This window comes from Entelurus aequoreus, linkage group LG09 (assembly GCF_033978785.1).
Source record: "Entelurus aequoreus isolate RoL-2023_Sb linkage group LG09, RoL_Eaeq_v1.1, whole genome shotgun sequence".
Taxonomy (NCBI): domain Eukaryota; kingdom Metazoa; phylum Chordata; class Actinopteri; order Syngnathiformes; family Syngnathidae; genus Entelurus; species Entelurus aequoreus.
This window is the reverse complement of record NC_084739.1, coordinates 4731539-4759407: the sequence shown is the minus strand read 5'-3', so window position 1 is coordinate 4759407 and position 27869 is coordinate 4731539. Positions and strand designations below refer to the sequence as shown.

At 40.2% G+C, this 27869-nt stretch overlaps 1 protein-coding gene across 1 annotated transcript in view; it reads left to right on the top strand.

The window, feature by feature from the left end:
• Positions 1 to 10946: 10946 nt before the first annotated feature.
• Positions 10947 to 27869, top strand: part of LOC133657831 (equilibrative nucleoside transporter 1-like) — a 114062-nt gene continuing 97139 nt past the window's right edge. The window contains exon 1 of the mRNA XM_062059613.1: positions 10947 to 11090. The gene's annotated coding sequence lies outside the window, so the exon portion shown is untranslated. The remainder of the gene's footprint in view (positions 11091 to 27869) is intronic.

Here is a 27869-nt window from a genome sequence, read left to right as displayed (position 1 = left end):
ATGCTGTATCTTACCATCTTGTTTCCTGTGTCAAAGTGTGAAATTCATCTTTAACGCCATCTGTGCACTTTTCAACCCAGGACATTCCCACATATAAATGCTATTTTGTTCGCTACACCTGAAGAACTTAAGATTGACTGATTGAGAAGTTTATTGACATCTAAAATAATTGAATCCATGTAATGCTTTAAAAAGGCAAACGGATGGCACAAAAAGCCAAAAGGCTTGTTTCCATTCTGGTCCATTAAATATTCATCACAGTTAAATTACGTTAAAACTCTGCTTTAACAAAGATTTTGAGACCAAAATCAAAATGTTTACTATAAGTACATTCAATAATAGTAATGTGTTTGTTGTACTGAGCAACCAGAACCTTTTTCCTGCTTTTAGGCTGTCATCACACTTCTTCCCACTTTATTGTGAATCCTCATTAGCAGTAAATACAACACTTCTTGGGGTCCAGCAGCACATTTCCTACATACATAAATACATATATAAATACAGACATAAAGACATACATAAATACATCTATAAATGAAGACATAAACACATACATAAATACATATATAAATACAGACATAAACACATACATAAATACCTACATACATACATAAATACATATATAAATACATACCTAAATACAAACATAAACACATACATAAATACATACATAAATAATACATGAATATGCACATAAATAAATACATAAATACATACATAAACACATATATGAATACATACATAAATAATACATAAATAATATATAAATAAATACATGCCTAATTACATACATGAATACATACATAAATACATACATAAACTCATATATAAATACATACATAAATAATACAAACATTCATATATAAATACATACATAAATACATATATAAATACATACATAAATACATATATAAATACATACCTAAATACAAACATAAACACATACATAAATACATACATACATAATACATAAATACATACATGAGGTTAGGGTTAGGGTTCATGTATGTATATTGGTACAATATGTATTGTACCAATATACATATTGGTACAATACATACATAAACACATATATAAATACATACATGAATAATATATGAATACATACCTAAATACAAACATGAACACATACAGCCGTGTTCATAAGTTGACATACCCTGGGAGAATTTATGATTTCTTGGCCATTCTTCAGAGAATATGAATGATAACACAAAAACCTTTCTTCCACTCATGCTTAATGGTTGTGTGAAGCTATGTATTGGCAAACAACTGTGTTTACTCTTTTTAAATCAAAATGACAAAAGAAAGTACCCAAATGACCCTGATCAAAAGTTGACATACCCCAGTGACTTTGATGTGATAACATGCATAAAAGTTGACACAAACAGGTTTGAATGGCTAATCAAGGTTCCAATCCTCACCTGTGACATGTTAGTTTGTAATGAATGGGTGTGTTCGAGATGCAAAGACAAATCCACAAATAACTTAAGCTGAAATACAGGACTCTCTGAAAAATGGTGGTGTAGCTGTTTCAAGATGCACAAAAAGGAGGCACTTGAAGAAAAATGGGCTGCATGGTCGAGTCACCAGAAGAAAGCCATTTCTGCGCAAATGTCACAAAGTATCCCGCTTACATTACGCCAAACAGCACAGAGACAAGCCTGAAAACTTCTGGAACAAAGTAATTTGGAGTGATGAGACCAAAATTGAACTTTTTGGCCACTCAACAATGCAGCCCATTTTTCTTCAAGTGCCTCCTTATTGTGCATCTTGAAACAGCCACACCACAATTTTTCAGAGAGTCCTGTATTTCAGCTGAAGTTATTTGTGGATTTTTCTTTGCATCTCGAACACACCCATTCATTACAAACTAACATGTCACAGGTGAGGATTGGAACCTTGATTAGCCATTCAAACCTGTTTGTGTCAACTTTTATGCATGTTATCACATCAAAGTCACTGGGGTATGTCAACTTTTGATCAGGGTCATTTGGGTACTTTCTTTTGTCATTTTGATTTAAAAAGAGTAAACACAGTTGTTTGCCAATACATAGCTTCACACAACCATTAAGCATGAGTGGAAGAAAGGTTTTTGTGTTATCATTCATATTCTCTGAAGAATGGCCAAGAAATCATAAATTCTCCCAGGGTATGTCAACTTATGAACACGGCTGTATGTGTTCATGTTTGTATTTAGGTATGTATTCATATATTATTTATGTATGTATTTATATATGTGTTTATGTATGTATTGTACCAATATGTATATTGGTATGTATTCATGTATGTATTTATGTATTATGTATGTATGTATTTATGTATGTGTTTATGTTTGTATTTAGGTATGTATTTATATATGTATTTATGTATGTATATAAAAAAAATAAAAAAATGTTTTTTCAAATTCAAGACAATGTTATATGTTTTTGTTAACACTTTAGTATGGGGAACATATTCTAAGTAACAAAGACTTAATTTAGAGTTATTTGGTTAGGGTTAGGGTTAAAGGGTTAGGGCCAGGGTTAGAGGGTTAAGGTTATAATAAGGCCATGCCGAATAAGGCATTAATAAGTACTTAATAATGACTAGTTAAGGGCCAATATGTTACTAATTTGCATGTTAATAAGCAACTAATTAATGGTGAATATGTTCCTCATACTAAAGTGTTACCATGTTTTATTACTGGTGCACTTGATGAAGCGTGCATGAACATCACCTTGTTCAAACAACAAAACCAACATAAACTCACAACAAATGACACACCTGCAAACCAGTCAGCTGTTGCCGTATCCGTAATACGCCGATAGGGAGAAGTTTGTATTTACACGATGAGTCGGGTGTGGCTTGACCTCTGCCGAACTCCTGAGCCCGACTCACCGAACCCAGAGGGTTCCATCGAATCCAGGTTAAGAACCACTGCCCTAGGGCCTTTGTTGGGCCGTGCTGCAGGGCCACCAACAAAGGTGCGGTAATACACTTTCCCACCACTTGTGGCAGTCATGACAATCTCAAACCAGAGCAGTGCACACAGAGAGTATGGCCAACCTGCTTTGGAAGTAGGGAGCAAACATGGCGTCCTGTAGTCACATGAGGGTCATCTGACCAATCACTGAAGAGATCGTCAGGCCATACTCTCTCTGATTGGTCAAAATCTCCTCACATGACTACAGGAAGCCATGTTTGGTCTCAACTTTCTTTGGACAAGTTTCTGTAGTGCAGAAATTATGACTAAAGTGGTATAGCTATATTTCGATTTGCACTAAAATGTTATTGACTGTTTGGTTAAAAAACAAATTCATTATTAATTTCATTTTCATTTTATTTTAGCACAACATGATTGTATGTAAATATATTTCACATCAGTTACTTATGAGGTACTTCTTATGCAGTATATTTGGGTAGGATTTATTTTTCTTATCAGCCTGACAAAAGTCTAATGTTTATGTGTTCAATAAATAATACTGCATTTTTGGGACTGTAGTGCGGACCAGTATATAAGCCGCACCCACCAAATTTTAGAAGAAATTCATATTTTCCATACATTAGCTGCACTGGACTATAAGCCACAGATTTATATGTTGGGAAATTAGTTAATTACACAGAAATATTTTGTAAATATACCTTGTTTCCAAACGGTGTCTGTAACACGGCAGTAAAATGGGTGATCAAACAAAACAGAGGTCAAGGTCATGGACCCACTAGCTGTGCAAGCTAGCTCTCCAATCAGCTAAACAGACTCAATAACTCCACGGTGATGTTTTGGTGAACTTACCGAGGAATTTGTGAAAGTGAATTAGCTAATGCTAACGACGCCAGCTTGATTACATTACAACAGCCCATACAAATATGCATGAAAAGACTCCTACAGACACTTTAGTAAGTAAGACTTGTTTTAGTTTTAAACTTACAAACGTTGCTTGGAGTGATGAATGAAGAATCCACAAGAGTAGAAACGCTATGAACGACTAGAAGATGGAACGGAACGTGTACTTCCGGTTCAAAGCACTAAATAGAAAGAAATACTGTAGACGTTCAACCTGCAGCACCTGCAGTGAACGAACCCGTCCAAAAGATGGCACTATAGCACAAACAGTAACGAACCTTTTCAGTGTGTTTGCTTGTGTTTAATGAAAACTATTTGCATTATGGCTGTCAGAGAAGAAAAATCCAAAAATTAGCTGCACTGTTTTATAAGCCGCAGGGTTCCAAGCTTAGGAAGAATGTACAGGTAATGTTTGTGACTAGCACATGGTTTCAATCATCATGTAAGTAGGTTAGATATGATTATTGATTATGATTCAAAGCAAGAGAAAAATTACTCATTCGGTGGCAACATTTGAGTGGGCCCCAGGCCCTGAGGTCAAAACGGTTAAGAACTGACCACAAGGAAGTGTTTCAAATGTAGATTAAAATCATCCTAGTCGAGTATTTGTGACGTCACATCAAGTCCGTCTAAGCTGAAGACCCACTTGTGAAAATCTTCACCCTGGACAGATTTAAAAGTGTGCCTTCTTAAATACAGAAGTATGTGTGGACATCATGGTCTTATAGTCCATATTGTCATCACTTAAATACAGAAGTATGTGTGGACATCATGGTCTTATAGTCCATATTGTCATCACTTAAATACAGAAGTATGTGTGGACATCATGGTCTTATAGTCCATATTGTCATCACTCTTCACTTCTTTTACGGGCCCATGTCCCAAAGACTTTTGTTGTGCACCTCTGCTTTGGAAGTCAAGTTGTGTGCCTTTCCCCAAGGAGATCAAGTCCCAGTCTCCTTCCTGTTGTTGTCCTTCAGCTGGGCCACACTCCTCACACAAGTCTGCCCAGAAACCGCAGCAGACTTTTTTTGAACAAGGTGGCTGGCTGTCTGACTGTGCGCCCACTGAAGGGAGGCAGACTTTTATTTAACCATGCGGCCGGCGTGTCTGACTGTGCGCCCACTGAGGGGAGGCAGACTTTTATTTAACCATGCGGCCGGCGTGTCTGACTGTGCGCCCACTGAGGGGAGGCAGACTTTATTTAACCATGCGGCCGGCGTGTCTGACTCACTGAGGGGAGGCAGACTTGGGAGTGCCACTGTAAACGTTTGCATGTGCAATGATGCCGTCGTACGCTGGTGTCACTTCTCTCAGACGCTCAGGAAAACACACTAGGAGATTTGTCATCTGTCACTTTTTCTTCTTGAAAAGTCCAAAAAGAGGAGAGAAGAAGGACACGCCCACTCTCTTAAATGTCAACAGTCTGGATGCTTGTGGTGTCTCTACTTTTCCAAAACATGACGATGCTCTGTGACTCACCAGGTTCCTCTCAGTTCTACTTGTTGTCAAGGAAAGGGTATTTACAAGAGGGCTGCACAAAAACATTGGGAAAAAATTGCACTCTGGATTTAGCTGCAACAAGCAATGTCATTTGTAAATATTTCATCTAATGAGCTGCATCACAAACAAAAGTGTGACTTCATCTCCCTGACCGGTGCGTGCTACCTCTGCTGTCCTGGTTCTATCCACTGACACCTGTCCCACATGTTGTTATAAAAAATAATTAAAAAAATAAAAATAAAAAACATTGTCCTCAAAATTCTATACACAATATCCCATAATGACAATGTAAAAAGTTGTTTTTTAGTTAATATAATCAAAAATAAGAAAGTAAAGAATCACATGTACATAATTATTGACAGCTTTTATTCAATACTTACAAACGTAGTTGATGCACCTTTGGCAGCAATTCCAGCCTCAAGTCTTTTTGAACACCATACCACAAGCTTGGCACACCTATCTTTGGACACTTTCAACCATTCCTCTTTGCAGCACCTCTCAAGCTCCATCAGGTTGGATGGGAAACGTTGTTTTTCATCCAGGATGTAATTGCTGATGCAATTGAGGCTGTAATTGCTGCCAAAGGTGCATCCACAAAGTGTCGAGCAAAGGCTGTCAATACTTATGTACATGTGATTTTTTTATTATTAACAAATTTGCAAAATTAAAAAAAATCACATTGTCATTATGGGGTATTGGATGTAGAATTTTGAGGACAAAAATTAATGTATTTCATTTTGGAATAAGGCTCTAACACAGGGGTCCCCAAACTTTTTGACTCCGGGGCCGCATTGGGGTAAAACAATTTGGCTGGGGGCCGCGCTATATATATATATATATATATATATATATATATATATATATATATATATATATATATATATATATATATATATATATATATATATATATATATATATATATATATATATATATATATATATATATATATATATATATATATATATATATATATATATATATATATATACAGTGGGGCAAAAAAGTATTTAGTCAGCCACCCATTGACAATCAATGGGTGGCTGACTAAATACTTTTTTGCCCCACTGTATATATATATATATATTATATGTAAATATGTGTGTGTGTGTGCGTGTATATATTTATATGTATATGTAAATGTGTATATATGTGTGTGTATATATGTATATGTATATGTCCATGTATATATATATATATATATATATATATATATATATATATGTATATGTGTATATATGTATATATATATGTATGTGTATAAATGTGTATATATGTATATGTGTCTATATGTGTGTGTGTGTGTATATATATATATATATATATATATATATATATATATATATATATATATATATATATATATATATATGTATTCATACATATATATTCCTCGCGCACTAATTGACTTGAAGAGCGCACTTGCTGCATGTCACGTTATCGATGGTAAAATGCATTTTTAGACAATATGATTTGCCTGAGTGACTAGGAGACAATAGAAAAAGGACTAGTAAGGACAAATTAAAAAAAAAATAATAATAAAAAAATAAAATAAAAAAAATATTTTTATGTATTTATTTTTTTACTTGGGACTTCCCGCGGGCCGGATTTTAGTTTGGGGACCCTTGCTCTAACATAAGAAAATGTGGCAAAGTGAAGCGCTTTTTTGGACTTGATGCATTACTTTGTGTTCATTAACAAACTGTCAGCTGTCCTTTGGAGGACCTCCAAGCAGAAAGTTGTTTTTTGTTTAAAGCAGAGCAAGACAGTAAGGAGTCTAATGATTCATATAATCATTTAAAACAAGATGTCTGCCTCTGATGTCCTAGACCATGGGTGTCAAACTCTGGCCCGCGGGCCAAATTTGGCCCTCTGTGTAATTTCACTTGGCCCTTGAGGCGATATCAAATTAACACTAAAGCTGGCCCGCCGATCCTCCCAGGAGTCTTCCAAACGCAGCCAGCCAGCCAGCCAGCCAGCCAGCCAGCCAGCCAGCCAGCCAGCCAGCCAGCCAGCCAGCCAGCCAGCCAGCCAGCCAGCCGCTGGTCCAGTCACATAACATGTGCAGCTTCTGCACGCACACACATTAGAATGCAACGCATACTTCATCAACAGCGATACAGGTTACACTGAGGGTAGCCGAATAAAAAACTTTAACACTGTTAGAAATATACGCCACACTGTGAATCCACACCAAACCAGAACCCTTTGCAGCACTAACTCTTCCGGGACGCTACAAGGTGTGTGTGGGGGGGGGGGGGGGGGGGGGGGGAGTTTGGTGGTAGCGGGGTGTATTTTGTAGCGTCCCAGAAGAGTTAGTGCTGCAAAGGATTCTGGGTATTTGTTATGTTGTGTTTATGTTGTGTTACGGTGTGGATGTTCTCCCGAAATGTGTTTGTCATTCTTGTTTGGTGTGGATTCACAGTGTGGCGTATATTTCTAACAGTGTTAAAGTTTTTTATACTGGCACCCTCAGTGTAACCTGTATCGCTGTTGATGAAGTATGCGTTGCATTGGCTGGTGTGTGCGTACAGAAGCTGCACATATCTTGTGACTGGGTCTGAACGGTGTTAGGATGGATGAAAAGAGGACGTGACGATAGCTCGTAGAGTACGTTAAAGATTAATTTGTTCAACCTGGTTTTAAATTTTGTCCCACTCTGTATTTGAGTTTGACACCTCTGTCCTAGACAATTACACAAGCCTGCTGTGTAGGAGCCTACTGTGTAGGAGCCTACTGTATAAGACTGAATTGCAGCACTTAAATATAGACCTGCATGTCTTTTGTTGTTGATTTGCTTTTAGTAAGGAATTGACCATTGTTGATTCACTAATGATCTTGTTAAACATGTACCTCTACAGCGCGGCTCAATGTCGGCAGGATACACCACTGAAATGTCCATATTTATCCAAACCACTTTTAAAATACTGCCTTTTGACGATCGGAATGTGCTAAGATGGCACCCAAGGTAATCAAAAAGGTTAACCAACGAACGAGATTTCTCTACAGAATCTCCTCTCTGGTCAACAAAAGCACCTTGAGGATTCTGGCGGGAACTCTCGTTCAACCCTTTTTCCATTACGCATGCACCTCCTGGTACCCTAGCACCTCCAAAACCCTCAAATCTAAACTCCAAACATCTCAGAACAAGCTAGTCAGGTTACTTCTAGACCTCCACCCCAGATCCCACCTCACTCCTACCCACTTCTCTAAAGTGGGCTGGCTCAAGGTGGAGGACAGAGTTGAACAACTTGCACTGAGCCTAGTCTATAAAATCCGCTACACCTCTCTGATACCGAAGTACATGTCAAACTACTTCCTTAACGTAAATGACCGCCATAACCACAACACCAGGGGGAGCTCCACTAACCACGTTAAACCCAAATTCCGAACTAACAAAGGTCTTAACTCATTCTCTTTCTATGCCACATCAATGTGGAATGCACTCCCAACAGGTGTAAAAGAAAGGGCATCTCTATCCTCCTTCAAAACCGCAATAAAAGTTCACCTCCAGGCAGCTACAATCCTAAACTAACACCCTCCCCGGATTGCTAATAATCAAATGTAAACAATCAAATGCAGATACTTTTTCTTATGCCTTCTGATCTCTCTCTCTCTCTCTCTCTCTCTCTCTCTCTCTCTCTCTCTCTCTCTCTCTCTCTCTCTCTCTCTCTCTCTCTATATATATATATATATATATATATATGTCCACTACTTGATGTCCATATCCTAACCCCCCCCCCCCCTCCACACCCCTGATTGTAAATAATGTAAATAATTCATTGTGATTATCTTGTGTGATGACTGTATTATGATGATAGTATATATGATAGTATATATCTGTATCATGAATCAATTTAAGTGGACCCCGACTTAAACAAGTTGAACAACTTATTGGGGTGTTACCATTTAGTGGTCAATTGTACGGAATATGTACTTCACTGTGCAACCTACTAATAAAAGTCTCAATCAATCAATCAATCTTATAAATTTCCTTACTTTAAACCATTCACCAATTGTTAACACAAGTATCTTTGATAATAAGCCACACATTTGAACGTAGTTTTTTAACTGTTACTGAAATATATACTGTGTTCTTTCTCCCATTTGGCGCACAGCGTTTGTCTCGGGAGAGGGAAGTAGTTTTCCCGAGGGGAGCCTGAACGCAGCACCGAATGTGAGCGTGGAGTGTGACAGACAACACAGAACACACCGAGGGGATCCTGAACGCAGCAGTATTACAACAAGTGTGCCAGACAACACAGAACACACCGAGGGGAGCCTGAACGCAGCAGCATTACTACAAGTGTGACAGACAACAAAGAACACACCGAGGGGATCCTGAACGCAGCAGCATTACTACAAGTGTGACAGACAACACAGAACACACCGAGGGGAGCCTGAACGCAGCAGCATTACTACAAGTGTGACAGACAACACAGAACACACCGAGGGGAACCTGAACGCAGCAGCATTACTACAAACGTGACAGACAACACAGAACACACCGAGGGGAACCTGAACGCAGCAGCATTACTACAAGTGTGACAGACAACACAGAACACACCGAGGGGAGCCTGAACGCAGCAGCATTACTACAAGTGTGACAGACAACACAGAACACACCGAGGGGAACCTGAACGCAGCAGCATTACTACAAGTGTGACAGACGACACAGAACACACCGAGGGGAGCCTGAACGCAGCAGCATTACTACAAGTGTGACAGACGACACAGAACACACCGAGGGGATCCTGAACGCAGCAGCATTACTACAAGTGTGACAGACAACACAGAACACACCGAGGGGAGCCTGAACGCAGCAGCATTACTACAAGTGTGACAGACAACACAGAACACACCGAGGGGAACCTGAACGCAGCAGCATTACTACAAGTGTGACAGACAACACAGAACACACCGAGGGGAGCCTGAACGCAGCAGCATTACTACAAGTGTGACAGACAACACAGAACACACCGAGGGGAGCCTGAACGCAGCAGCATTACTACAAGTGTGACAGACAACACAGAACACACCGAGGGGAGCCTGAACGCAGCAGCATTACTACAAGTGTGACAGACAACACAGAACACACCGAGGGGAACCTGAACGCAGCAGCATTACTACAAGTGTGACAGACAACACAGAACACACCGAGGGGAGCCTGAACGCAGCAGCATTACTACAAGTGTGACAGACAACACAGAACACACCGAGGGGATCCTGAACGCAGCAGCATTACTACAAGTGTGACAGACAACACAGAACACACCGAGGGGAGCCTGAACGCAGCAGCATTACTACAAGTGTGACAGACAACACAGAACACACCGAGGGGATCCTGAACGCAGCAGCATTACTACAAGTGTGACAGACAACACAGAACACACCGAGGGGAACCTGAACGCAGCAGCATTACTACAAGTGTGACAGACAACACAGAACACACCGAGGGGATCCTGAACGCAGCAGCATTACTACAAGTGTGACAGACAACACAGAACACACCGAGGGGAACCTGAACGCAGCAGCATTACTACAAGTGTGACAGACAACACAGAACACACCGAGGGGAGCCTGAACGCAGCAGCATTACTACAAGTGTGACAGACAACACAGAACACACCGAGGGGAACCTGAACGCAGCAGCATTACTACAAGTGTGACAGACAACACAGAACACACCGAGGGGAGCCTGAACGCAGCAGCATTACTACAAGTGTGACAGACAACACAGCAGACCACGCGCTCCAATGAGAAGGTAAGGCTCCTTCTATATCTTCATATTCCACCAACATTTCACCCTAGATATATTACACGAGATAGATCGACCCGGAACGTGTTCTCCTTTGCGGGAAAAAGTCTCCGTTTGACTCCCAGGATAGCCGGCCAAATGAATGACAAGATGCACGTGTGGCGCTACTACGTCAAGTCTATTTCACAATGGCGTCTTGTTGTGTCGCTAAACATCACTGAGGGCTCAACATGACGACAACATGCCGTCTTTGTTTGGGGGATTCCATTTAGCGCCAAGCGGGGAACTTCTCGCTCGACCTCTTGTGCGAGCTAAATGTGATCTAGCAAGTGGACATTGTCTAAATGTGATCTAAAGTGTGATCTAGCAAGTGGACATTGTCTAAATGTGATCTAAAGTGTGATCTAGCAAGTGGACATTGTCTAAATGTGATCTAAAGTGTGATCTAGCAAGTGGACATTGTCTAAAGTGTGATCTAGCAAGTGGACATTGTCTAAATGTGATCTAAAGTGTGATCTAGCAAGTGGACATTGTCTAAAGTGTGATCTAGCAAGTGGACATTGTCTAAAGTGTGATCTAGCAAGTGGACATTGTCTAAATGTGATCTAAAGTGTGATCTAGCAAGTGGACATTGTCTAAAGTGTGATCTAGCAAGTGGACATTGTCTAAAGTGTGATCTAGCAAGTGGACATTGTCTAAATGTGATCTAAAGTGTGATCTAGCAAGTGGACATTGTCTAAATGTGATCTAAAGTGTGATCTAGCAAGTGGACATTGTCTAAAGTGTGATCTAGCAAGTGGACATTGTCTAAAGTGTGATCTAGCAAGTGGACATTGTCTAAATGTGATCTAAAGTGTGATCTAGCAAGTGGACATTGTCTAAATGTGATCTAAAGTGTGATCTAGCAAGTGGACATTGTCTAAATGTGATCTAAAGTGTGATCTAGCAAGTGGACATTGTCTAAATGTGATCTAAAGTGTGATCTAGCAAGTGGACATTGTCTAAAGTGTGATCTAAAGTGTGATCTAGCAAGTGGACATTGTCTAAATGTGATCTAAAGTGTGATCTAGCAAGTGGACATTGTCTAAATGTGATCTAAAGAGTGATCTAGCAAGTGGACATTGTCTAAAGTGTGATCTAAAGTGTGATCTAGCAAGTGGACATTGTCTAAAGTGTGATCTAAAGTGTGATCTAGCAAGTGGACATTGTCTAAATGTGATCTAAAGTGTGATCTAGCAAGTGGACATTGTCTAAAGTGTGATCTAGCAAGTGGACATTGTCTAAATGTGATCTAAAGTGTGATCTAGCAAGTGGACATTGTCTAAAGTGTGATCTAGCAAGTGGACATTGTCTAAATGTGATCTAAAGTGTGATCTAGCAAGTGGACATTGTCTAAATGTGATCTAAAGTGTGATCTAGCAAGTGGACATTGTCTAAATGTGATCTAAAGTGTGATCTAGCAAGTGGACATTGTCTAAAGTGTGATCTAGCAAGTGGACATTGTCTAAAGTGTGATCTAGCAAGTGGACATTGTCTAAAGTGTGATCTAAAGTGTGATCTAGCAAGTGGACATTGTCTAAATGTGATCTAAAGTGTGATCTAGCAAGTGGACATTGTCTAAAGTGTGATCTAGCAAGTGGACATTGTCTAAAGTGTGATCTAGCAAGTGGTCATTGTCTAAAGTGTGATCTAGCAAGTGGACATTGTCTAAAGTGTGATCTAGCAAGTGGACATTGTCTAAAGTGTGATCTAGCAAGTGGTCATTGTCTAAAGTGTGATCTAGCAAGTGGTCATTGTCTAAAGTGTGATCTAGCAAGTGGACATTGTCTAAAGTGTGATCTAGCAAGTGGACATTGTCTAAAGTGTGATCTAGCAAGTGGACATTGTCTAAAGTGTGATCTAGCAAGTGGTCATTGTCTAAAGTGTGATCTAGCAAGTGGTCATTGTCTAAAGTGTGATCTAGCAAGTGGACATTGTCTAAAGTGTGATCTAGCAAGTGGACATTGTCTAAAGTGTGATCTAGCAAGTGGACATTGTCTAAATGTGATCTAAAGTGTGATCTAGCAAGTGGACATTGTCTAAATGTGATCTAAAGTGTGATCTAGCAAGTGGACATTGTCTAAAGTGTGATCTAGCAAGTGGACATTGTCTAAAGTGTGATCTAGCAAGTGGACATTGTCTAAATGTGATCTAAAGTGTGATCTAGCAAGTGGACATTGTCTAAATGTGATCTAAAGTGTGATCTAGCAAGTGGACATTGTCTAAATGTGATCTAAAGTGTGATCTAGCAAGTGGACATTGTCTAAATGTGATCTAAAGTGTGATCTAGCAAGTGGACATTGTCTAAAGTGTGATCTAAAGTGTGATCTAGCAAGTGGACATTGTCTAAATGTGATCTAAAGTGTGATCTAGCAAGTGGACATTGTCTAAATGTGATCTAAAGTGTGATCTAGCAAGTGGACATTGTCTAAATGTGATCTAAAGTGTGATCTAGCAAGTGGACATTGTCTAAAGTGTGATCTAAAGTGTGATCTAGCAAGTGGACATTGTCTAAAGTGTGATCTAAAGTGTGATCTAGCAAGTGGACATTGTCTAAATGTGATCTAAAGTGTGATCTAGCAAGTGGACATTGTCTAAATGTGATCTAAAGTGTGATCTAGCAAGTGGACATTGTCTAAAGTGTGATCTAAAGTGTGATCTAGCAAGTGGACATTGTCTAAAGTGTGATCTAAAGTGTGATCTAGCAAGTGGACATTGTCTAAATGTGATCTAAAGTGTGATCTAGCAAGTGGACATTGTCTAAATGTGATCTAAAGTGTGATCTAGCAAGTGGACATTGTCTAAAGTGTGATCTAGCAAGTGGACATTGTCTAAATGTGATCTAAAGTGTGATCTAGCAAGTGGACATTGTCTAAATGTGATCTAAAGTGTGATCTAGCAAGTGGACATTGTCTAAATGTGATCTAAAGTGTGATCTAGCAAGTGGACATTGTCTAAAGTGTGATCTAGCAAGTGGACATTGTCTAAAGTGTGATCTAGCAAGTGGACATTGTCTAAAGTGTGATCTAAAGTGTGATCTAGCAAGTGGACATTGTCTAAATGTGATCTAAAGTGTGATCTAGCAAGTGGACATTGTCTAAAGTGTGATCTAGCAAGTGGACATTGTCTAAAGTGTGATCTAGCAAGTGGTCATTGTCTAAAGTGTGATCTAGCAAGTGGACATTGTCTAAAGTGTGATCTAGCAAGTGGACATTGTCTAAAGTGTGATCTAGCAAGTGGTCATTGTCTAAAGTGTGATCTAGCAAGTGGTCATTGTCTAAAGTGTGATCTAGCAAGTGGACATTGTCTAAAGTGTGATCTAGCAAGTGGACATTGTCTAAAGTGTGATCTAGCAAGTGGACATTGTCTAAAGTGTGATCTAGCAAGTGGTCATTGTCTAAAGTGTGATCTAGCAAGTGGTCATTGTCTAAAGTGTGATCTAGCAAGTGGACATTGTCTAAAGTGTGATCTAGCAAGTGGACATTGTCTAAAGCAGTGTTGTGGGGCAGACTGGCTCATACATGCACATGCATCCTCTGCTATTGCCCTTTCTAGCGCATAGTTCTAACTTGTATCTGTCAGTAGACTCCCTAAAAACTACAACATGGCTGACGAGGAGTAAAATAGGAGGAGCGTAAATAAGAGCGCCCACAAAACGGCGCTACCTGAAGAGATGGTTCAGAAAGCAACTTGAAGATAGTCTGTAAAACATCATCCATGCAACATTTTGACCAAGTCTGTAAAACATCATCCATGCAACATTTTGACCAAGTCTGTAAAACATCATCCATGCAACATTTTGACCAAGTCTGTAAAACATCATCCATGCAACATTTTGACCAAGTCTGTAAAACATCATCCATGCAACATTTTGACCAAGTCTGTAAAACATCATCCATGCAACATTTGGACCAAGTCTGTAAAACATCATCCATGCAACATTTTGACCAAGTCTGTAAAACATCATCCATGCAACATTTTGACCAAGTCTGTAAAACATCATCCATGCAACATTTTGACCAAGTCTGTAAAACATCATCCATGCAACATTTGGACCAAGTCTGTAAAACATCATCCATGCAACATTTTGACCAAGTCTGTAAAACATCATCCATGCAACATTTTGACCAAGTCTGTAAAACATCATCCATGCAACATTTTGACCAAGTCTGTAAAACATCATCCATGCAACATTTTGACCAAGTCTGTAAAACATCATCCATGCAACATTTTGACCAAGTCTGTAAAACATCATCCATGCAACATTTGGACCAAGTCTGTAAAACATCATCCATGCAACATTTTGACCAAGTCTGTAAAACATCATCCATGCAACATTTGGACCAAGTCTGTAAAACATCATCCATGCAACATTTTGACCAAGTCTGTAAAACATCATCCATGCAACATTTGGACCAAGTCTGTAAAACATCATCCATGCAACATTTTGACCAAGTCTGTAAAACATCATCCATGCAACATTTTGACCAAGTCTGTAAAACATCATCCATGCAACATTTTGACCAAGTCTGTAAAACATCATCCATGCAACATTTTGACCAAGTCTGTAAAACATCATCCATGCAACATTTTGACCAAGTCTGTAAAACATCATCCATGCAACATTTGGACCAAGTCTGTAAAACATCATCCATGCAACATTTTGACCAAGTCTGTAAAACATCATCCATGCAACATTTGGACCAAGTCTGTAAAACATCATCCATGCAACATTTTGACCAAGTCTGTAAAACATCATCCATGCAACATTTTGACCAAGTCTGTAAAACATCATCCATGCAACATTTTGACCAAGTCTGTAAAACATCATCCATGCAACATTTTGACCAAGTCTGTAAAACATCATCCATGCAACATTTTGACCAAGTCTGTAAAACATCATCCATGCAACATTTTGACCAAGTCTGTAAAACATCATCCATGCAACATTTGGACCAAAGAACCACCATGACATGTCCTGTAGACCACAAGGAAGTCTTTCCATGTAGAAAGAAATCACAACATCTTTTATTGTCAATTCAGCGTGAGTCCAAGACACAGAGCATCACAATTGCATTTGTCTTGTCTTTACGTTGCCATGACAATAAAACCGTGTAAAGATCATATTTCAAAGTAGGCTTCATGATAGATTGAAGTGGCAGAGTAGAAGCAGAAATAACAGTAGATGACGTAATAGATGTGCATGGAACAGTATGGCGATATTGTCACTTTGTAAAGCTTGCTTAGTTATTCACAAATCGGTTGAAGAAATCGATTCATTTGACATCATGATCAAATAATAAAAGAAAAGTTATTCTCTGTTAAATAAAATACAGTAAAACCCAAAGAAATACATTAGACTGAGGGTAATTTGGAGCATGATTGTTATTAAATATTCATGAACAGTTTTGGTTTCCTGCAAATGTTTTCTTTTTATACCTGTGCAGCACAACCTTTGACATCCTTTTGTGGCCACTTTTTCTTTGAGTTTGGCTAATCCACACGTGTCTGCTGGGTTTAATGTCAGTTTGTCACAGGACCTGAAATGTTTGACAAAGTGAGTTGAATGGGTCAACAAGGAAATAAGTCCGAGTGCCTAACAAATTCACAGAATGCTAGCATCTTCTAAGTCATGACCTGAGATTAGATGCTATCTTGTTGGTGGTTACTCAGTGTGTGAAGGTGTTGTGATGTTAAAAATACAAATCAGATGGCAGAGTAGCGAGCGTTTCCTGGCTGAGCGTCTTGTGCTATTTGTGGTTCTGCTGACCCTGCACAAGTGGAGTAAGAAGACCAGGGTTCATAAGGGTGCTTAAAACCTGGGAAATGCTTGGATTTTAATGTTGTGTTTTCAAGGTTTGAAAAATGCTTGAATTTTGGGTGAAGTGTTTGGAAATGTTCATCATATTTCTCGGCAGTCAGACTCAATAGGCTAATTATAAAATGGAAAAAAAATAAAATAAGTGTAGCAGCGAACAGCTGTCTCATCAGCTGATGGGCGAGCTTGCAGCCGCGACAGCCCGGCAACCTGCCAGAGCCCACTTAATAAAATGGTATTTTATTGTAGAGCACTTGGTAGAGCACATCCTCACCCCTATTCAGGTAAGGTATATCATTCAACATTAGTTGGGCCAATCTACTTAGGTTCACACGCAGGTATAGCGGGGCGCGCTCCCGTCTCATCTGCCAGTGCGCGAGCCCGTTAATTAGTCAGCTGTGTCAAATCAAGCAGAATAAAAGACGCCGCCGCAGCGCAGAGCGGAAAGAAGTTTAGTTCCTCGTTTTTGTTAATATTTACAAACACGGAAGTAAGTCCCTGGACACAGAAGGGCATTAAGGGAAAAAGCAAAGATTTGATCATTAAATTTAGGTTTATAGCCTCAAGCTTCTGGCAGGGATAGATTTTCTACTCGCTCACTGAGGTGTTGAGTTTGTCACTACTGTCCAGCTACCCAGCTGCTACACTAGTACACTAGTTTGTCACTACTGTCCAGCCACCCAGCTGCTACACTAGTACACTAGTTTGTCACTACTGTCCAGCCACCCAGCTGCTACACTAGTACACTAGTTTGTCACTACTGTCCAGCCACCCAGCTGCTACACTAGTACACTAGTTTGTCACTACTGTCCAGCCACCCAGCTGCTACACTAGTACACTAGTTTGTCACTACTGTCCAGCCACCCAGCTGCTACACTAGTACACTAGTTTGTCACTACTCTCCAGCCACCCAGCTGCTACACTAGTACACTAGTTTGTCACTACTGTCCAGCCACCCAGCTGCTACACTAGTACACTAGTTTGTCACTACTGTCCAGCCACCCAGCTGCTACACTAGTACACTAGTTTGTCACTACTGTCCAGCCACCCAGCTGCTACACTAGTACACTAGTTTGTCACTACTGTCCAGCCACCCAGCTGCTACACTAGTACACTAGTTTGTCACTACTCTCCAGCCACCCAGCTGCTACACTAGTACACTAGTTTGTCACTACTGTCCAGCCACCCAGCTGCTACACTAGTACACTAGTTTGTCACTACTGTCCAGCCACCCAGCTGCTACACTAGTACACTAGTTTGTCACTACTGTCCAGCCACCCAGCTGCTACACTAGTACACTAGTTTGTCACTACTGTCCAGCCACCCAGCTGCTACACTAGTACACTAGTTTGTCACTACTGTCCAGCCACCCAGCTGCTACACTAGTACACTAGTTTGTCACTACTGTCCAGCCACCCAGCTGCTACACTAGTACACTAGTTTGTCACTACTGTCCAGCCACCCAGCTGCTACACTAGTACACTAGTTTGTCACTACTGTCCAGCCACCCAGCTGCTACACTAGTACACTAGTTTGTCACTACTGTCCAGCCACCCAGCTGCTACACTAGTACACTAGTTTGTCACTACTGTCCAGCCACCCAGCTGCTACACTAGTACACTAGTTTGTCACTACTGTCCAGCCACCCAGCTGCTACACTAGTACACTAGTTTGTCACTACTGTCCAGCCACCCAGCTGCTACACTAGTACACTAGTTTGTCACTACTGTCCAGCCACCCAGCTGCTACACTAGTACACTAGTTTGTCACTACTGTCCAGCCACCCAGCTGCTACACTAGTACACTAGTTTGTCACTACTGTCCAGCCACCCAGCTGCTACACTAGTACACTAGTTTGTCACTACTCTCCAGCCACCCAGCTGCTACACTAGTACACTAGTTTGTCACTACTGTCCAGCCACCCAGCTGCTACACTAGTACACTAGTTTGTCACTACTGTCCAGCCACCCAGCTGCTACACTAGTACACTAGTTTGTCACTACTGTCCAGCCACCCAGCTGCTACACTAGTACACTAGTTTGTCACTACTGTCCAGCCACCCAGCTGCTACACTAGTACACTAGTTTGTCACTACTGTCCAGCCACCCAGCTGCTACACTAGTACACTAGTTTATCACTACTGTCCAGCCACCCAGCTGCTACACTAGTACACTAGTTTGTCACTACTGTCCAGCCACCCAGCTGCTACACTAGTACACTAGTTTGTCACTACTGTCCAGCCACCCAGCTGCTACACTAGTACACTAGTTTATCACTACTGTCCAGCCACCCAGCTGCTACACTAGTACACTAGTTTGTCACTACTCTCCAGCCACCCAGCTGCTACACTAGTACACTAGTTTGTCACTACTGTCCAGCCACCCAGCTGCTACACTAGTACACTAGTTTGTCACTACTGTCCAGCCACCCAGCTGCTACACTAGTACACTAGTTTGTCACTACTGTCCAGCCACCCAGCTGCTACACTAGTACACTAGTTTGTCACTACTGTCCAGCCACCCAGCTGCTACACTAGTACACTAGTTTGTCACTACTGTCCAGCCACCCAGCTGCTACACTAGTACACTAGTTTGTCACTACTGTCCAGCCACCCAGCTGCTACACTAGTACACTAGTTTATCACTACTGTCCAGCCACCCAGCTGCTACACTAGTACACTAGTTTGTCACTACTCTCCAGCCACCCAGCTGCTACACTAGTACACTAGTTTGTCACTACTGTCCAGCCACCCAGCTGCTACACTAGTACACTAGTTTGTCACTACTGTCCAGCCACCCAGCTGCTACACTAGTACACTAGTTTGTCACTACTGTCCAGCCACCCAGCTGCTACACTAGGTTGCTCCACCCGGCTTTTGGGAAAGGTATTTTCAAGCTAAACATTTGACTCACCTAGCAGCAGGGAGGAGCTCTCGCTAGCTACTGTGCTAACAGAAGTAAACAACATACACAATGAGATTAGTGATAAAGTCGCTACAAGGAGAGATTTAGGTTCTCATGCAAATTGGTGTCAATAAAGCTGCAGTGGCCAAATGCAGTCGGTGAGCAAAGCATTGCATCTCTCGACACCTAAGCCGCCATATCCTTCTGAACAACTTGTTGTAGGCGCAGAGAAGAGCAAACGACCGTAATGCAGCATCTAAAAATATGGGTTTATGAAATATATTTCTTTCTTTCTAAAGTGTACTGCTACAACTGGCAATAGCTCCCAGCCCTGCTCACGGGTGATCGATGAAGACTCCAATTTCACTGACACTCTGCTACGGGACAAAACCCAATTTTACTGAGTCACTTTAGTTTCACTAACTTATGAAGATTACAGTTTCATGTTCAGGAGTTTGTTGTGCATGTGTGATAGGGCTGCACCATTAATCCACATCAGGGTTTTTATTTAGTTTAGTTTAGTCTTTATTTGAAGGGACAATGCACAGAAACATTAAGTTCAAAGACAGATATGTTGTGTACCAGATTATAGCTAAATAGCTCATTTCCATCTGCAGTCCCTGGCTACCTAAATTAAAGGGATACAAAAATCATGCAATAAAATTATGACAATAAAAACATACTATAGCATGTTTTTAAATTAAGAAAAGTCATAAAATGCCCTTTGTGTGATAAATAACAGCAAGAGTTGTTTTTTTCCTGCACCATCACTGGCATTTGAGTGACAGATATCACTGGCATTTGAGTGACAGATATCACTGGCATTTGAGTGACAGATATCACTGGCATTTGAGTGACATATATCACTGGCATTTGAGTGACAGATATCACTGGCATTTGAGTGACAGATCTCACTGGCATTTGAGTGACAGATATCACTGGCATTTGAGTGACAGATATCACTGGCATTTGAGTGAGAGATATCACTGGCATTTGAGTGACAGATATCACTGGCATTTGAGTGACAGATATCACTGGCATTTGAGTGACAGATATCACTGGCATTTGAGTGACATATATCACTGGCATTTGAGTGACAGATATCACTGGCATTTGAGTGACAGATATCACTGGCATTCGAGTGACATATATCACTGGCATTTGAGTGACAGATATCACTGGCATTTGAGTGACAGATATCACTGGCATTTGAGTGACAGATATCACTGGCATTTGAGTGACAGATATCACTGGCATTTGAGTGACAGATATCACTGGCATTTGAGTGACAGATGTGCCTCCTGGCCTTTCAAACGTCTTTACAGGTTTGCACTACGCTAATAACTACCACCACTTTCTCTTTGGCAATAGTTGTAATGGTGACTCGGCCTGGGCCATTAGTCAATAAGTCCATCAATTGAACAATTCATGAAAATAAAGTCAAATACTTTGATAAATAGTTTTCTTAGTCTCCCGCTTCAAACAGGGAGAAAGAGAAAGCTCTCACACTCCGCATCGCTCTCAGCGCCTTTATTTAACAGTAGAATTACCTGAACACAGTGAGCTCTCTTTGCACTCATTCACAATCTTTGTCTTGGTGGGCGGAGAGCAAGACTGTTGGCTTACCCACACGGACTCACAGACATGGCCTCCCTATTCTCGCCTCAAACTCCGCAAAGAAAGAACAAATGAGGAGGTGTCCAGGCCAAATGTCCTTTGTGGGGATTTTTCATGTCCAACCCTTTAGGCAGTAGAGCCTATCAACACGTACCAACCGTGATCAAGTGATGGCAACAAAATACAAAAGTAGTTTTTGATTTCAATATTTATTTAAAGTAAATGTTTGCCTAAAGAGACAAGAGTCCATTTGGTATTTTTGTTTGCATTTTTTTCTTAGGATAAATAAGTTATTTGCCTTCCAATCGCAGTACAATGGTAAACAATTTTACAGTAATGAAAAATTCAAGTGTTGAAATGGTTACTTGGATTATGGTTATTTTATATTATGATGACATTACATTATAAACACTTTGTTCTACAGCTTAAGAGCATGATATAGACAAAAGCTGTGAGTCTGTCTGCATGAAGTCAAATATTTTTGAAAGTCAATTATTTCATAATATTCTAATAAGTGGCACCTTGAAAGTAACATGTCTTCCTATTTTTCAAATGTTTATGCATATAAATGGATAAAATATAAAAATCTCAAATCGAATCACGATTTTGGAGAGAAAAATGTCAATTCCAAATTTCTCCAAATTGTGCAGCCCTAATGTGAGTTTGTGCGCATGCTCTCTGTGAAGCGTGAATGACGTACCTTATTTGCATCACTCATTAAAACTCAAGTGATTCTAAAGAATGACGTTTCCCATAACTAGTGTGTAGTGATGTTAGGCTTTCAAGGTAATGAGTTCCTGTTCCTGGTCCCCAATTTGAAACTGATCATTTTTCTTTTGCTTACTTTGTAGTGTTAAACGCCTTTGATGATGGTATGGTATGATATTGGCTATAGTTAACATATATATATTTATGTTCAAAATGTATCTGAAATTAAACCAAGAAAATACATTTTCACAAGCGTCTGAGCATGACATCATTATTTGTATTTTTTAATTTCATCACAGCATGTCCCCTAAACATGAAAACACAGGATCGGGCTGTTGAAATGTGGGTTTATTTATGACGTTCATTGTTAAAAAGAGATCCATGGTGACAGGCTAATCTACTTGTTCATATCTGCTTACTTTCTCTTTTAACATGTTCTATCTACACTTCAGTTAAAATGTTATAATCACTTATTCTTCTCTTCTTTGATACTTGACATTAGTTTTGGATGATACCACAAATGTGGGTATCAATCCGATACCAAGTAGTTACAGGATCATACATTGGTCATATTCAAAGTCCTCATGTGTCCAGGGTAGGGCTGCAACTAACAGCTAATTTGATAATTGATTAATCTGTTGATTATTACTTTGATTAATCGATTAATAATCAGATAAAAGAGACAAACTAAATGTCTATCCTTTCCGGTATTTTATTGAGAAAAATAACAGCATAGTGGCACCATACTTATTTTGATTATTGTTTCTCAGCTGTTTTGTAAATGTTGCAGTTTATAATTAAAGGTTTATAAAAAAAAATGTTTTTTTTAAAAGTAGCCTCCGCGCATGCGCATAGCATAGATCCAACGAATCGATGACTAAATTAATCGCCAACTTTTTTTATAATCGATTTTAATCGATTTAAACGATTAGTTGTTGCAGCCCTAGTCCAGGGACATATTTCCTGAGTTTATAAACATTATATGAATTTAAAAAAAAATGAAAGAAGATGTTGTGATGCCAAAAAATATCGACGTAATCATAGTAGTATCGACTAGATGCATCCCTGTACTTGGTATCATTACAGTGGATGTTAGGTGTGGATCCACCAATGGCGTTTGTTTACATTGTAACGCCGGTGAGCTACGGTGTGTAGTGAAGCATGTTTAGCTATTCCCTGTCCTGCAGTGATAATGGTACTTGTAAGAAACATACTTTATTTGTGGCTATGGAGGCCAGGATTAGTGATTTAGAAGTAGCTAAAACACTGTGGATGGACGTTAGCCGCTAGCTAGATAGCCATGTGTTAAAGCAGCTCTTCCTGAGGGTGTTTCAGTGTTATAACTTCACCTTTATCTTTACTTTTTACACCAAAATGCGTCCATTCTCCCTTTTCTGTCTAAACACTGTGTCTGCTTGTAAGTACTCTGTGTGTGTGCTACCGAACACAATCCTCTGCTCGTAAAACCAGCAATGTCACCACATGACTTTGAAGCGGGCTCGGGGGCGAAGGACCGGTACGTTTCAGAGGCGGTATCGTACCGAAAATGATTCATTAGTATCGCGGTACTATACTAATACCGTACAACCCTACTTCCACCCTTATCTTACTTTAAAGTAATGTTGAGATAATGAATTTCACTCATGAGCAGCTGCCAACTACTTTCACTCCCAACTAGTTTGCTGTCTAAACTGGTGAAAACTGTTGTATACAGGAAGAGGTTATCATTTTTCAACTGTAAATTGAATGATCCTATCAAATATTTGTGTTGGTGGAAATGAAAGCAAATCATATGAAACCCGAATAAAAAATGTACTGTATATACAATTAATCTGCTGCAGAACATAATGCCAAGTAAATATAAAGAGAAATGAAATGGATAAATTGACAGTTAACATCACCTTTTTCTTTATTGAAGACTTGCTGGCGATGAGCAGGGGAGGACGGGAGAGGGGAAACCACGTGGATGCCACCTTTGTACTTTGCTATAAGTTCTTCACCTACTTTATCAAACTTGTGTTGGCCTCACAGTGGCTTATTTTGCAGTCAAACTCTTAAACAGTAAGTCATCAAGGCATTGTTTGGGCACTCCTTTCTGCGCAATGTTAGGCGGGCATACGGGCGAGATTGTTACGTGCTGTTCAATAACCAAGATCATGTCTGTTGACTTTGGCCCCTTGGCTTTGTACGTTAAGCCCATGATCACCAACCTGGGTTTTCGTATTGACAGTGATTTTAAATTGGAGCGTCAGATTGGCACAGTGGTGAAAGTCAGCTTTTTTATTGACGTCAGCTGGCTAAGGTTAAAAACCTTCTTTCTAGGCAACAGTTTGAGACAGTAATCCATGCCTTTATTACATCTCGGCTGGATTACTGTAACGCTTTATATTTTGGAATTAGTCAGTCCTCCCTCTCACGTCTGCAGCTGGTCCAAAATGCAGCTGCCCGACTTTGAACAAACACAAGAAAAAGAGAGCACATTACTCCTGTTTTAGCCTCCCTCCACTGTGTCTTTTAGAGTCCATTTTAAAATTATCTTACTTGTTTTTAAATCCTTACATGGTCTTGCCCCACCTTACCTCTCTGAGCTGCTCCACCTCTATGCCCCCACCCGGTCCCTCAGGTCAGCTGATCAGCTGATCCTGGGGGTACCCAAATCCAAGCGTAAGCTCAGGGGGGACAGAGCCTTCTCTGTTGCGGGCCCCAAACTCTGGAATGATCTTCCACTTCATGTGAGACAGGCCCCTTCTTTGGCTATTTTTAAGACCCTTCTTAAAACCCATTTTTATTCATTGGCTTTTAACCCAGCATGAGACTTTAAACTGTTTTTAGCTTTTAACTTTTTTAACTGCTTTTTATCTAACAAAATTGTTCTTAGGGTAATTTTGTATTTGCTTTTTTAATGTGTATTTTACTTCTGTTTTAAATTTTATTTTTTAGTCTGTCCTTTGCCTTTATTTCTTTGTGGTGTACAGCCCTTTGTTTTTCAACTGTGGTTGTTTTTAAAGGGCTTTATAAATAAAGTTGGTATGGTGTGGTATGGGTCTGAAAAGGGGAGATATTTGTGGAAACTCCATTCATAAAGTGAAACAGTTCTGAGCCTTAGGTTGTTATTTGTCTTATTTCAACAATATTCATCTACAATTTTGGCTTGTGATGTGGCACAAATAGGTATAAATAGTAAGGTGGTTATAAATGTCATTACCATGCGTGGTCTTCTGTTCTAGACTTGTGTAAACAGTTCTTTGTAGGAGAACTAACAGATGTGTCCTTGTTCTTCTTCAAGAAGTTGTAACCTGGTGTGAAATATCGCCGTCCTCTCACATTTCATAATGTATGCACGCCACAGCTGGAGAGATGTGTAGATTGTGCAGTTGTCCAGTTTGTGTCTTTTCCCATTGGTGTGTTAATTGTCCAGGTTGGATCTTGCTGAGCTGCCAAACCACTTCAAAGTGTCACACGGATGCCAACTCTGCAGACTACAAAGTGTGTGTTGCATTTCAACAGCAGGCCAATGATGCCAGCTGGCTTGAAGTTCATGGCTGAAAAGAAGGATGCTTAGCAGGAGTCTCGGCAGTCTTTTGAAGCAGTTCACCGACAACCAGAGTCCTTGCTGCTGTTTTCGTGCCACTAAAGCCTGACACTCAACAGCAGACACATTGGGTGTGGGCGAGTCTCAGCCTACAATGTTGCAGCCATTAGAAAGTATCAGCCTACAATGTTGCAGCCATTAGAAAGTATCAGCCTACAATGTTGCAGCCATTAGAAAGTATCAGCCTACAATGTTGCAGCCATTAGAAAGTATCAGCCTACAATGTTGCAGCCATTAGAAAGTATCAGCCTGCAATGTTGCAGCCATTAGAAAGTATCAGCCTGCAATGTTGCAGCCATTACAAAGTATCAGCCTACAATGTTGCAGCCATTAGAAAGTATCAGCCTACAATGTTGCAGCCATTAGAAAGTATCAGCCTACAATGTTGCAGCCATTAGAAAGTATCAGCCTACAATGTTGCAGCCATTAGAAAGTATCAGCCTACAATGTTGCAGCCATTAGAAAGTATCAGCCTGCAATGTTGCAGCCATTAGAAAGTATCAGCCTACAATGTTGCAGCCATTAGAAAGTATCAGCCTACAATGTTGCAGCCATTAGAAAGTATCAGCCTACAATGTTGCAGCCATTAGAAAGTATCAGCCTACAATGTTGCAGCCATTAGAAAGTATCAGCCTACAATGTTGCAGCCATTAGAAAGTATCAGCCTACAATGTTGCAGCCATTAGAAAGTATCAGCCTACAATGTTGCAGCCATTAGAAAGTATCAGCCTGCAATGTTGCAGCCATTAGAAAGTATCAGCCTGCAATGTTGCAGCCATTAGAAAGTATCAGCCTACAATGTTGCAGCCATTAGAAAGTATCAGCCTACAATGTTGCAGCCATTAGAAAGTATCAGCCTACAATGTTGCAGCCATTAGAAAGTATCAGCCTACAATGTTGCAGCCATTAGAAAGTATCAGCCTACAATGTTGCGGCCATTACAAAGTATCAGCCTACAATGTTGCGGCCATTACAAAGTATCAGCCTACAATGTTGCAGCCATTAGAAAGTATCAGCCTGCAATGTTGCAGCCATTAGAAAGTATCAGCCTGCAATGTTGCAGCCATTAGAAAGTATCAGCCTGCAATGTTGCAGCCATTAGAAAGTATCAGCCTACAATGTTGCAGCCATTAGAAAGTATCAGCCTACAATGTTGCAGCCATTAGAAAGTATCAGCCTACAATGTTGCAGCCATTAGAAAGTATCAGCCTACAATGTTGCAGCCATTACAAAGGATCAGCCTACAATGTTGCAGCCATTAGAAAGTATCAGCCTACAATGTTGCAGCCATTAGAAAGTATCAGCCTACAATGTTGCAGCCATTAGAAAGTATCAGCCTACAATGTTGCAGCCATTAGAAAGTATCAGCCTACAATGTTGCAGCCATTAGAAAGTATCAGCCTACAATGTTGCAGCCATTAGAAAGTATCAGCCTACAATGTTGCAGCCATTAGAAAGTATCAGCCTACAATGTTGCAGCCATTAGAAAGTATCAGCCTACAATGTTGCAGCCATTAGAAAGTATCAGCCTACAATGTTGCAGCCATTAGAAAGTATCAGCCTACAATGTTGCAGCCATTAGAAAGTATCAGCCTACAATGTTGCAGCCATTAGAAAGTATCAGCCTACAATGTTGCAGCCATTAGAAAGTATCAGCCTGCAATGTTGCAGCCATTAGAAAGTATCAGCCTACAATGTTGCAGCCATTAGAAAGTATCAGCCTACAATGTTGCAGCCATTAGAAAGTATCAGCCTACAATGTTGCAGCCATTAGAAAGTATCAGCCTACAATGTTGCAGCCATTAGAAAGTATCAGCCTACAATGTTGCAGCCATTAGAAAGTATCAGCCTACAATGTTGCAGCCATTAGAAAGTATCAGCCTACAATGTTGCAGCCATTAAAAATCCAGGGGGCCCATCTCACATGCTGGTGGGACTCCCCTGCGTCTGCACTATAGTTGGATGCATGTTGTTTAACAGGGTTGGATGCATGTTGTTTAACAGGGTTGGATGCATGTTGTTTAACAGGGTTGGATGCATGTTGTTTAACAGGGTTGGATGCATGTTGTTTAACAGGGTTGGATGCATGTTGTTTAACAGGGTTGGAT